This window comes from Frankliniella occidentalis, unplaced genomic scaffold (assembly GCF_000697945.3).
Source record: "Frankliniella occidentalis isolate FOCC.00 unplaced genomic scaffold, Focc_3.1 Scaffold26, whole genome shotgun sequence".
Lineage (NCBI taxonomy): Eukaryota > Metazoa > Arthropoda > Insecta > Thysanoptera > Thripidae > Frankliniella > Frankliniella occidentalis.
In genome coordinates this window covers 2263513-2276763 of record NW_026267156.1, presented here as the reverse complement: position 1 = coordinate 2276763, position 13251 = coordinate 2263513, and positions in this window count along the sequence as shown.

Below are 13251 nucleotides of genomic sequence, written 5' to 3'. Positions count from 1 at the left end.
CCCCCCCTCCCCACCCCGGCTTGACGTTGCTGTGCGAATATACAGTCGGTCGCACGCTCCTCGTGTGCTCAGTCACTGTGTTATTCGACGTATTGATTACTATACTGTACAGTGTGCCAAATGTGTTAATGTTATGAGTGTGCGCCAAGTTTTTGCGAAATGGACTTGAATGTGTTTGGTCGTGGACATAACGGGGAAAAGAGAGAGTGTGAAATATTAGGAGGACCGACGTGGCATCAGATAATTCTCGAAATCTGCATAACAGAGCGTGGAATAAAACAAACACTATCCTTGTGAAAAGGGAGCCACATGTGGAGCAGCGAGGCGCAGTTTATAAATCAAAGAAAAGAATAAAAGGAGTTAAAAAAAAGGATCTGTGAAAATGCGGAAACAAAAGGGCATCGATGTGTGAATCGGGTGACGACCTCCCATGCCGCAGTTAGCCCGGGCGGCTGTTGCTAAACTCAAACAGCAAAACAAAACGAAAAGAAAACTCGCAAAAAAAGGGGGAAAACGGGATACAATGGGTTATTAAAGTGGGAAGTATGGGTGTGAATCCGGGGTCGCAGTGCGGGGCGATGTGGCTATGAAATGGCAAATAATGGTGGCGTTCTATTCACTGGGCCTATTTCGCAAACAATCGCGAACTAGCGGCCTGGAGCTTTTCACTTTTTTCCTGCCTTTTATTTGCCGCTTCGTAGGGGAGATGGGCGCTGTTGCACACACCGGCCGTGGACCTCGCCTACGTGTGCTATTTCCGTTTTGATAATGGTAAAATCGAGTCGTCTCTCGCAGGCTTACATAAAAATCAGTGAGTTTTCCTTGTCCTCCAGCCTCCTCGACTCTGCTCTTAGGTCAGTTTTTCCATTTCCAGGTGGCTCGAGTAAATGGAGCGCCGTGGACCCTCGGCCGTAGCAGTTGGAGCGGCACCTGATTGATTCCTGCTCCCAGTCAATCGCGGACGTGCCAATCGACTAAATCATCTTCGGAAAACAGGTAATGAATTTGGTGGTGGCTTCCGCGCGTCCGCTTGCCATCTGGGCGCGTAATGGTTTACACCACACTTTTCGGCCTCCCTCACTTCCCGGCGCGTCACTTCCTCGAGGGGACCGGACCCAAGCTAACCATCTTCTCCGCTCCCTCCGTTTTTGCTCCGCTACCCCTTCTACTGCTGACCTTAAACTCCCAATTCCGATGCCCCCACCCGCCTACTTGCAGTTATCGACGAATGTCCGCCGTCACAGGCAATTGACTAACGAATGTTTCCCGCGAAATGATTTGATTTACTCAACATAATTTCAGAGCTTGGCTAAATCCCAAGACTTATTCCCTACATGGAAAAATAGAAGAAACTTGGCTATCAGTCGAAACTTTGAATTGCAAGCAGTGGCCGCACAAACCGTTATTAATGTAACACAGGGAAGGCCTTAACCAAGCGTCGCGACGACGGTGTTGCAACAAAAACAGCCTTTTGGAGGGGCGCGCGCACAGCCTGCCGACTGGGCCTGAGACGGGTGCGTGGGGCTCTCATCTCCCGCCAACGGCTTCCATTCTATTTCGCAAACCACACCGAAATATGTATACACACACACACATACACACACAGTGACTCTGCGCTCACCATACACCTACACTCCAAGTCACCACGCACCGTTACCGGCCCGGCCAGGTGCAAATAATGTAATGCATTGATTGTTCACAAGGGGCGGTACGGCCCGCTCGGCGGTATTCGTCGGCCGTTGCAGTAATAATAATGCATTAGCGCACGGGCGGGCGGGCGCTCGAGAGAGAGGGAGGTCCTCCACCCTCACGCCGACCGGAATGAGAAGGGGATGGAGGCGGAAAAATTCTAAACTAATACAGTTGAGTCAGTGTATGCCAGTGGTGCTCAGTTTCAGTCGCCGCCTGCTGCTTCCACTTGACTTGGCCGTGGAGAGAGGAGCTGTGGGGAAAGGGGGGGAAGGGGGGCGTCGCGGCGCGCGGCCAGCGTCATTGTGTAGCAACCATAACGTGTGCCGTGGCGTGCCAGTGCGTGGCACGGGCGGGCGGGAAAGGGATATTGATTAAAATGGCATGAAGTAGTCAGTTGGTCTGCTGCCTATGTGTCAAGGAGCGTGCGGCTGCTACCTCTTTACAATGCTACCCCCTCCATCTCTCCCTGAGTTGCACGTTGCACGTTTTTCCCATGCGCCCGGAAAATCATTTCCTTGAAAAGAAGAAATTTCCTTGAAATCAAGGTACGTTTACCTTGAATAAATATAAGGATCAGAGAGGCGTCTTTATTTTACAAATCCAAAAGGAAACTCCCTTAACTCTTGTGAAACAAAGACAATTCCGTATAAACAGGAGAGCAAACATAAGCTTTTTCTAGGAAACAGTTTTTGGGGTGTTTTTGAAGTGGCAAATGATTTGAAATGTGTTACCACAGTAAAACAACCGGGGTCGCCAGTCTTCTCATAAATGGTGCTTCATACTTGGCTGGTTTCTCTCAGCTCAGGACATAAAACAATAGTGCGTCATGTTTAAAAGGCCTTGAGCGCGAGTTGGCTTTCCACGTGACACTATCACTACAATGCTGGCTTTTACTACAAAACCGAATGAAAGTTCCTGGCAGAATTACTAGTTTGATGAACTGAAATATCTGCCGCCGCCTCTTTGCTGAGCTCGGTTCGAATTATTCATGCCCGATCTAGGATTGGTGTACGAAGCCTGCATAGGTAACTGCTAATGATTCAATAGGTTTCCATTCCTAACCACTTTCCTCGTCCCTATTTTTCTGTCGTCATAATTGAATCACTGATCCGTCCACTCCAGACGAAGTCGACGGAGCAGATTTGTTGGCGTGCGTGCGCGGTGTCGCGGTGCCGGCCGCGTGCGGGCCAGGAGTCAACCGAGAAGGGTAGAGGGCCAAGAGGGTGCGAGGAGAGAGGAGAGAGGCAAGCTCTGCACCAACACTGTACTGTTCGGCCGTGGGACTTAAACAAAGAATCGGGTTCATCCCCGACTTTATTTGGCCGTGCGCTACTCTTCTTTTCGAATCGTGCATCATTGCGCCTCGGAGAGAGCGGCCAATGAGAGAGACCGAGTCTCCAGTGGATCACGACTTTCTGGGTGAATAGCGGGATGAATCTTCTCGAAACGTGCGGGTGTAAAGCTTGGGATGGACAAAGAGGCGAGAGAATGGCGTCAATTTGGGGAATGGAGCTGAAGGGGTGGGGATCTCTGGTGGGGATTGTAGTAGTTTAATTTTGGTGCCCCAGCCGAAAATTCCGGTTACGGTTACGGCTACGGTTACGACTACGGTTACGACTACGATTACGGTTACACTCGTAAATTGGACCCATTTCCGGTTACGGTTACGATTAAAGTTCCGGTTACGATTACGTTTACTGTTTCGGATACGATTACGGTTAGTCAGCCCGGTTACGGTGAGAACGTTCCGGTTACGGTGATAACGTATTGGCAGAAACTCAAAGCCCCCATGAGACCAGAGCACATGTCGCCCATGTAAACTTTTGACGCCGAGCACAATGGTGGTGTTTTCGTTGCGGTATCTCTAACAGTTCTCAAGATAGCCAGGGGTTGAAAAATCGACTCTTTCCAAACTCCACACATAGGTTTGACTTGTGTTTCCCTTACGTTACCCTTAACCGTTTCTCCCTGCAAAGCTTAGTTTAAGCGCTACGACGTTTCAAAGTTTGATATTTTCCGGTTACGATCGTACGTTTAACATTTCTCGTAACCGTAACTGCTGACCGTAACCGGGCTACGGTTACGGTGGTATTCGTAAGCTTACTCGTAACCGTAAGTGTAAACCGTAATCGAACTCCGGTTACGATCGTAATCGTAAATTTTAACCGTAACCGGAGCAAATTACGGCCGTAATCGTAAATTTTGACCGTAACCGTAGCAAATTACGGCCGTAATCGTAAATTCTGGCCGTAACCGTAACCGGAATTTTCGGCTGGGTGACAATCATTTCGTTTTCAGTGTGTAGATTTTGTATGAGCCGCTTGGCTAGGCACCGTTCAGATACTACGTCCCATTGCCTAAGTGGGGGTGGGGGTGATGGGTAAAAGTACGGTGGCCCCAATACAGTTCACAATTACCATTGGACTAAATATTTAAACCCAGGCGTAAAAACTTGATGCGATGTATGAACTCTTATGGTGATCCTAACTTTAATGATGATCAGAACCCTTATAGGATCCTATATAGCATCGATGCTATATTTGTACCCACCACCCCCTTCTTCCACTTAGTCACGTAGTATTTGAACGGTCCAAATCTGTGAGGGTAAAACAGGTGACTCGCCGTCGGCTGCTTTGGGCGGCCCGCGGCAGTGGCGCTGACGGCGCGCGAGTGTCTGCCACCTCGTAAAAGTTAAGTTGCTTAAATAGAGCGAGCGGAGCGCGTAGATGTGTTGCACGCGCGCCCCGCAGTCCAAGCAATTAAGATGCTTCTGGGGATATAACGCTCGGATTAGGAACAACACCGCAGTAAAAATGCACAACCATTATGATAAGGGCGGGACCGTTCGCAGGGAAGAACTTGTGAGATGATTGTTCACTGGGGACTGCGGGCGGATGTTGTTGTGTTCTTTTTCTGTCTCTCCGAATGATGGGCTATGCTGCGCGATGCATGTCAAATTTAGTTAAACGCTACATTGATAAATACTAATACAAATTGAACAGTTGTCAAAGTGCCTAAACTTATCTCATTATTAACCCACTCGAAATTTAGTCCGTTACTCTATTAGAGTTTTCTCTTATTACAAAAAGGTTTAAAAAGGGTTTTAACTTGTGATGAAATGTCTATGACATTACAGTTGAGGCGAAACGAGTTTAGGGCTTATGCAGCTGCTGACTATACGAATTTGAGGCATCGAAGAACGCTAACACGTATTCAGCCTCAACAGACTTGTGGGTGTTCGTACCTCATGACCACTTCCCTGCTCTGCTGGCTCCGCAGTGGCCTGCTGCCCTGTGGGCCCGGCCGATGTAAAGACTGCAGCAAAACGCTATCAATGTCAACAGAGCGTAAAGCAGGTCACGGCGCGGCCCTTTCGTAACGCGCGGCGGGCCGGCGGGGCCTTAATGAGGAGGAGGCCTACCGGTTATGTGATGAACGATGCATCGCGCGCCCGAGGAATATTTTCGGCTATAACATCCCCCGAGGTGCGTTTAATTACCGCGGGAAGTGTGGCCGGACTGCGGCCAAAGGTATAGTCACTTCTGTATGGCTGTCGACGAGAGCTTTGCGGCGGCTTTGTTAAAAGACGTGTTGAGGTAATGTAATATATGAAGTTGAAAACTTGTACATTTTGAACATTACCGTCAATCGTTTCCAATTCCTCCAAGAACAGTTGCAATACAAATGAAAACATATTCTGTAGGCTACAGACGTCTCGATCACGCCAAGTGAACACTGGAAATGCAAGTGTGTGAATGTCGCTCACCTGCAGGTGAGCGACATTTCTTTCGTACACTTGAGGGGGTAAACGTGTGAATTTTTTCACACCTTTACCCCCCTAAGTGTACGAATGGAATGTCGCTCACCTGCAAGTGAGCGACATTCACACACTTGGATTTCCAGTGAATGTGACGGTGAAAATGGGCTGCCGGCATAATCTGTCAATGGGGAGATTCCTCCTGCCTATTGCCCGAGTTGTTGTGTAATACTCTCATAACATCTCAAGAAATTGATGGATGTAATTGGGGTTGTCATGTTGTTTTGCGGCACAACGCCCAGCCGGCGTTGTTGGTGTTAAAACCTCGTGAACGCAGCAATTTTTATGTTTTGTACTGGAAAGCCCGTACGAAAACGGTGCCCTCTTTTCCTTAATGGTTTTGTGGCCCGGGCCGACACGTGCTTAATTAACTCTGATTAAACACTTTCTTTTCTGCCTCTCGCCCGGTTGCTTTCCGATGCTCAAAATCTTGATTTTCGTTGGGTGGCCACTGGCCCCTTTTGTTTTTTTAAAGCTCCCGTCCTCCTCTTTGGCGGAAACGCGGGCTTGAAGAAACACGGGGGAAAGAGAAATGGTTGGGCTCATCCATTCTGATGAGTGCCATCAGTGCCGCATGGCTGGCTATGGATTTTTAAATGCCCGCTTTAGCAGAAACAACAGGTACCGCTAGCGGGGCGGTGTAATCTCTCTCCCTACCCCCCCCCCCCCCCCTTCTCTCTATCTCACTGTGTACGAGAGAAGCAAGACAAGCACTCTGCTGCTGAGTGAGCCTCCGAATCACCTGCCTAGAGTCTTCCTTCATATTGCAGGAGGAGGCTGAGGTTCTTGTCGCGATAACGGGTCATATGTTTGGAGGACTGATACAGAGACGCAGTTCATAAAAAAAAATTGGCAGGAAACGCAGTCCGTGTGTTAGGGCTGTTCGGCCTGCTGGAACAGGATAAACTCCTTATCTCCATTACCATGCTGGAGTAATCCCGCGCAGGGGAAAGATTGTTTTTTTTACGACTACTTGCATTGTGCTGTACTGCAACAATGTCTCTTGCTTATGAGGCCTAGGGTCTCCCAGTTCTGATAAGTCGCGCATGTGAAAGACGAGAAGAACCTCGACTATGGTGATACTCTAATTTTCTGTACAAAGTGCGGTTTTGATGTCCAATTCTACGTGAACGTCATAATCAGTTATCCAGCCACCACCCCGGGTGAGACAAAGCCTTTCCTCGTCCCCAACGGCGACTTGCAATCACAGCTCCCCCTCCCTCCAATGGAGCTTACTATTTCACTTCCCGCGCGAGTCCTTGCTAGGACTTAGTCACAGCGCGCTGCTGGTATCTGCCGATCGCAATGAGCGGGCTGGGTCCGTCCAATCAAGACCCCGCCACGCCGCGATCGCCTGCGCATGCGCATTGCCCGCCCATCCCGCGTGTATACCCTTTACAAACGATAATTGCAATTCATGTAATCATAAAAAGGCTCTTGTGAGCCAATTTCGCTTCCTTGGACTCGAACAACTCGAAAGCAGCAGCTGCCGAGGCAGCGGCGGCAAGAAATTGTACGACGTAACTACCTTAATTGGGCGGCGCTGCTGCGGGGGTTGCGATGTTATCGGGCTGCTTGTGTCGTGCACAATACGTCACGAGGGTGCGCCAGGAAGCGTCCTTCAGTTCATGTCGAATTGACAGTCCGATTATTTTGATGCGGAGGTCGCGATATCGAAATGCTGCGGCAGCGAAGCATTCACCTGTCCGAATAATAATCAGTCGGCATAGTGTGAGGTTGATTTATCCGTCATTGACAGGTTCATTTCATTTTCTGCAGGGACGAGTGCTTGGATTTGTTTTGGACTCTGCCTATTTCGCTTCTCGCGGCGTGACAGTCGCCTCCCTTTGAGTCTGCCCGCACACCGCTCAACCACTTTACCGGCAGTGGAGGGCCTTACGCTCTTCTCACGCCGCGATTGGCTGGCGGGTGAGGCTGCGAGCCAATGAGCGAGCGTGTCGGGTCCATAAATACCAAAGCGTTCCCCGTTCTCTCTCTCTCTCTCTCCGCTTGGCCGGGACGCTGAGGCGGGCGGAGGGGCGCTTTAAACACCAATTATCGATTCTAAGCTGCGCACGGCGGGCTTGGCGGAGGCGAGGCGGCCGCAGCGATTGGCTGGAAACGGGTAATAAAAGTATCGAGGAGGGGAGAGGGGGAGGAGGGCTTATGCCGAGGCGGCGTAATGAGTACCTTGCGGAGGTCAGGCGGAGTGTTGTCATTACAGCCGCATAGCACTGGGCAGGTGTGTGAGTGTGAGCATATGGGTTGGCTGTATCAAACAGTCTTGCGCTTGTATAATTCCTTGGAAATGGCCGCACCGCACCGTGTGTGTGTGTGTGTGTGTGTGGACCGTGCATGAGTCTCCATCATTGGTATGCGCCGAGACACGCCGTCCTGTAAGTTGTTGGGTCAAGACAAAAGGGTGCATTATGGGGCCCTTGTGGCTCCGCCCCGCGCCGCCGCGCGCCTGAAGTGCACCATCGTGAAGAGATGATAGAACAGAGAGAAATAAGACGCAGGGTATATCCTGTGGGGAGACGAGGTGGGGGAATCCATGGCCCACACACGCACCAATGTGCTATCGATACGCGTTCTGTGGTCGATTAGAGGGGCTCACGCTATAAAACCAACGGTGTCACTTCTGAACACCTTTCAAAGGTGTCAAGGTTTATTGGCTTTGCAGTGGCATGGAACTCTGTTTTTGCCAACACCCCTTCAAAGGAGCGAAGTCACACATCCAGTGTCTTGATAAAGACATTTCTGCTTAGCTTTCAATTTCTGCCATCCCCATTCCGCAAGCCTGGCGTTGCAAGTCTAGAAACCCCTGGCAATTCAAGAGATCGGAATCGAGGTTCAGGGGCGGACTGGGGGGTCAAGTGGCTGACCGTGTAAATTTAGCGTGGGGCCCCCGATGTAGTGCGGGTTGCCTACCTCGTAGGGGCAAGAGTCAGCTAAATGGCATTTAGACAATGTGCCTTTGGTTGGAGCGGTTGAAATGCAAACCGTTTAAAATCTATCAAGTAAGTTCGACTCAGGTTAATGTTTAATGGCGCGCTGGACCTCAATAGTAGGTGCAATAAATGAAATAATTCGCGAGCGAAGCGAGCGAGATTTTTTTTAGTCATATAGCCTGAATTTTTGGCCATTTAATGCGAGAAACACAAGAAGGAATAGGTTACTTTCCCCTTTCCTAGAATATTACTTGTAAGTCCGTTTAAGCCCAAAGGAAATTTGCACTTCTGAGCGAAGCTAAGTGGAAGCTAGAACGAAACCCGTGTATTTTACACCATTTTCTTTTAATTTTACATGGTAAATACGAAGTATTATTGTTCTTAGACCGCAAGATAATATTGAGAATAGACATATTCATGGTTAGGAGGGAGCAAAGTCGCTATTGTTTTGAGTGAGATTGGTAAGAAAGCGACCTGCAGCCCTGTCGGACAAGTACTTGTTTAAAAGCGAAATAAGTGCGTGGCCCTAAGGGCCCCGGGGGGCCCCTCCGGGGCCCCAAGGGGCCCCCGAGGAGGGGGGGCCCACCCGTTTTTCGCGGTCTACACGGGCGGGCCAGTCCGCCCCTGTCGAGGTTGAACACGGTCCGAAAGAGGGTGCATTCCATCCGACCGGCATATGGGCACTTACTTATGGTCACTGGCTGATACATAAAACACGAAGAAAGTGGAACACACTCTGCCGGGGAGAAGGGGTCCGCCGCACCGCAGCAGAGAATGTTGGAGGAGGGGGGCAAAAAGACAAAGGATGGTGGGACACTTTGCATTCTCTAAACCGCTATTGGCGTTCGATGTGACATTCACTCCTTTGTGGGGCTCGCCGTGTGTGGCGCGCGGTGCACGCATTGCGACACGTACACTCACACACGCGCACGGCCGTGCACGTGCATGCAGCGAAAACAAAGGGGCCCTACGTGTGATCAAGGGGGCCCCTTGCCTGCAGCAGGCTTTGTGCTCAGAGGACGTGAGTCCGACTGTTATTGGCTTGATAACACGGTTTGTTCCTGATTGAAAGGGGAGGGAGACAGAGGGGCGCGCGCTGCGAGAGATGTCTCCCCGGGGAGAATATGCGTCCTTTCCAAGAGAGGCGCCGTCGATCCGACGCAGCACTGCTGTTTCACGTCCGACTGAAAGGATCGCGCGACTTCTTTGCTCTACGAGGCGAGGCGGCGGACAAGGTGCGCATGGCGCCTGAAAACTTAATTGACGCGTCGACGTAGAAGGACTCCGTGAATAATTGTTCCTCGGGGTCCAAAAATATCAAGGGGTCCATCTTTGAACTCCAGTGATAGTTCTTATCTTTTTCGGACACTATAATATTTTTGTATAGCCCCCCCCCCCCCTTTTAAAGTCACGCCGTATATGAAAACGGCCTCTATCGCTGACGAGTTGTCACGGACTGCTAAATTTTACGATATTTGGCGGCCGAGCCTGGAGCATACAAATGGGCTATATTCGCTCCTTGAGCGACCCGGGAGCAGCAGGATGCAAGCAAGCTCCTTACATTGTACGAAGCTAATCTTGTCAGGCCGCATTAGCTACCCTATTAGTTTATACGTGTTGCTGGTAATGGCATCAGCTTCCTCTTTGGCGCGGGCCTCGTCCACACCTTCCGTATGCTTCATTACCCTGCGCGTCGTATAACGTGGGAAGCGCAATGCATACTGTGGACCTGATTAGCGATTACCTCGTAAACACACAACGCCATGATGCAGTCAATTTACCTGGGCGAAAATGAAAAGTGTACGCGCGGCAATTACTTTTTGGGGTTACGACTCTCCCGCAGTGTGAATGAAGTGCGGGGCTCCCTGCTGCGGCCCAGGCGTGAGGCTGTACGCAGGATGGCAGTGAAACAGTTTCTGCGTGCATGAAAGAAGCATACCGCGGTCAGCCCCCCGAAAAAAAGTAAGCAGCTCGCGGTACTACGTCAATTCATAATTTTTTATCTGGTTAAAATCGTATTTGTGAGGTGTGCTTGCGGCGCCCGGCCAGCAGCACCGGCACCTTTTGAGAATAAGCTTATTTGCCTCCGCTTGTTGATGCAGTGCCGCCGCCTCTGCCGCCTCCCGAGCGACCACAGCAGAAGCGACAGCAGCTGCGGTGTTCACACACGACACGCTACATGTAACCTCAAACTAGCCGTAATCACCTTGAGTTCAGATTGTGCCTAGGCCCATTGCGAGGCCGCGCGCCCGGGCGCCGCCCGCCTATCCGGCCCGTAAAGGAGGCAACGGAGCATTTTATGATTGCAACCGGGCCTATTTTGGCATCCGCAGCAGTGCGTGATTTACAAGAATGAACGGCCCGGGGCCTCATTTGTTTTTTTCGTGAAGGGGATAAGGGCGAAAGGAGTTGGGCGGGGAAACTGCCACCCCTACATGGTGTACATTGAGAAAGCAGAAGGAAGTCCATTATTTCCAAGGAAATAAGAGAACGCTATCCAAAACTTACGAAGAAAATCGCGACCTTCGCAGCAGAGTCTTTGTTGCTTTCTCTCCCTGAAGCAAGGTCATAGTGTATAGGACAAATCCCAAATAACAGAAAATCTGGACTTGAGGGGTTTGTGTTCTTCCCTGTTGCTTATTTTTGTGGACAATGGACACCGATCGTATAACTTTGAAGTTCACATCACTGCGAACAGTACTGTCGTTTACGTTTACAATCGAACAATTACACGATATGAACGCTTATTCTTCTTGAAATGAGCTCTTGAAGCCCGTCAGTTGATCTGGGAAGTTAAAAAACGGCGTGCGATCACCTCACACGCACTCACCTGTTGGAAGCACTCGGTCACGTACGACACGACTTCAGTCCTCGCCGCGCCACGCCTGCTGCCGGGGCTAACTTTTCATTAGTCTTATTGAGGGGCGTTGTTGGCTTTCGGGACTTGGAAAAGAAGAAAAACAAGAAGAAATGACACGTTGGCTTTGCATCGGCCCCGCAAAGGGCTCAAGAGTGTGAGTCACCACCCTGATCCGCCTCAGGCTCTGAACTCTTTTACACAGAGAGCTTCTTTCCAACGCGGTAAGTGGCGTTCAGAAGGAAAGCATCTCATTATTCCCATTTTTGTTTCACTCTTGTCTCGGAGTATCATTTTCACTTTGAATGTGTGCTGCGTATATATACAAACACTGCCGCCAAACACACCCGCTGACCAGGCTGACATAAGTCGATTATTTATCTTGCCAGTCCCAGCAGCAGACAGGCAGCAGCAGGCCTTGGTGAACAACAACTGATCGCAATGAGGGGCCCAACCATAACCGTCGCGACGCCCCACCTTGGGTTGGATACGCCCTCATTATCTATATCCTCAATTTTCGTAACGTGGAATCAGCCGCTTCCCGTCCGACTGGCCAGCTCACAGCGGCCGCCTCACCACCTACCTATAGCGCGTTGCAGGAGGATCTATCTGTGAGCCTTCTTACTGAACCTTGAAGAATGGGTGCTGGGGCCCAAATCGCGTGACTTTACTGGCTTTACGGGTGATCCATATCTGATGGGTTCCAATAAATGACGTGGGAGCTAATTGGTGTCAATAAGAGCTCTATGTCAGTTGTATCCCGTGGTACAAAATTCATGGGGCCCCTGTGAACTCCTATGAACGCGCTGCTTCTTTTGGGACCCCAGAATATTTGGATCTTCCCCCAAAGTCACGCGGCTTAGGCAGGGTCAGGGCCAGTTTGCGAGCGGCCGCTGGGCTGCTGAGGCTGCTTCTGACGCCAACCTCCTCCTGGGGCTGCAGTGAGTCTGCAACTCATGGGGGAAGGAGGCGGCGGCGGCGATACTGGCCGTGAGAAAGGGGCTCGTGGAGGTGTTAAAAACAACAGCCTGGCTAAATGACTCCCCGGCGCGGCGGCTCGGCCGGCACGGGCCCGCCCCTGCTCCGGGCGGGGCGGGGCGGGGCGCCTGCTGCTGGGGCGGGGCGGCCCGGCGCTACTGTCTTTGAGCAGCTGAGCCGATGAGCTCCGTTCAGTTTCATTGTGCGGCGTGACTCAGCGAGCGGCCTCCTGTGTGCCGCCCAAATCACACACCACGCCGCGCCACCGATTGTTGGATCTGTTCAAATGTGACGAATTACAGGCGCTCTTCTACTCGCCGCGCCGCCCGTGCAGCGGCCGGGAGAGCGGACCGCTGCTCAAACTTCTTCACGGCCGTCTAGTGATGGTCAAACCAGGGCCAAGCCATGCGGACGTCCCAAAAATCTCGCTCCAAAGCGTTCACACCGATCTTGAGGTGGACGTGAAAAATATCATTGCATCCAGTTTGAGATAACTATCCATTCTAGCCCAAACCGAAATTTGTATTTTCTGCACTGCTTAAGTCGCGATAACGGAATAGATACCAGCGAAGTCTGGCGGCCGCTGCGGGCTTTGGAGCCGTAATCCGCCGCGACCGGCTGGAAGTGCCGGCCGGCCGACGGCTATTCCCTATTACGCGCCCAGAGAGGCGCAATTCCCTTTTTATGGATGAGCTACAATGTATTGTTCTCTCGGAGTAAAGGATGAAAACCCCCCGATAATGCCTCGGGCCCGGGTCCCGCCGGGCGGAGGCGCGCGCCCCCAGGACCACAGGCTCCTTGTCAGCGGTGACGTCACGGGATCGATGGCTCGCCGGCAGGCCGGGCCGCCATTGGCCGAGCTGGGCGCGCGCGCGCGGCTCGCGATAGGCTGGCGGCCTCGGGAGTGGGGGCAGCTCGGCGCGCGGCACGGCCCGCGGTTGGCTGCCGCCCCGCCC